Source organism: Antrostomus carolinensis, unplaced genomic scaffold, assembly GCF_000700745.2.
Source record: "Antrostomus carolinensis isolate BGI_N321 unplaced genomic scaffold, ASM70074v2 scaffold35042, whole genome shotgun sequence".
In the NCBI taxonomy this organism is placed as follows: domain Eukaryota; kingdom Metazoa; phylum Chordata; class Aves; order Caprimulgiformes; family Caprimulgidae; genus Antrostomus; species Antrostomus carolinensis.
The window spans coordinates 1,885-2,172 of record NW_010299460.1 but is presented as its reverse complement, the minus strand read 5'-3'; the positions used below and the strand labels follow the sequence as shown (position 1 = coordinate 2,172).

The following is a 288-nucleotide window of genomic DNA, read 5'->3' as shown; positions in this document are numbered from 1 at the left end:
TGGCCCCCCCTGCCTGTGCCTGGGGGACACCCGGTGCTGAGCAGGCTGAAGGCATCTCCCAACCATCCCCCAGCCATCCCAGGGAGCTGGTGTCCAGCAGCCATCACCCCCAGGGCTCCCACCCCCAACCCCAGGGTCCTCTCCCACCCCAAGTGCTGCCCAGGGAACCTCCTACACCTGGTGGACCCTGGGCAGAGAGTGTCCTCCCCAGGAGTTCCCTTTCAGGGATGGCTTGGCTGACCTTGCTGCTGCTCCATCTCCATCACGCTTGGTCGTGGGGGGACGTGG

At 66.7% G+C, this 288-nt stretch overlaps 1 protein-coding gene across 1 annotated transcript in view; it reads left to right on the top strand.

Moving 5' to 3' along the window:
• Positions 1-288, top strand: part of LOC104520967 (phosphatidylinositol 3,4,5-trisphosphate 5-phosphatase 2-like) — a gene marked incomplete at both ends in the record, with an annotated part of 5,544 nt that overhangs the window by 3,378 nt on the left and 1,878 nt on the right. The gene's annotated exons all lie outside the window — the stretch shown is intronic.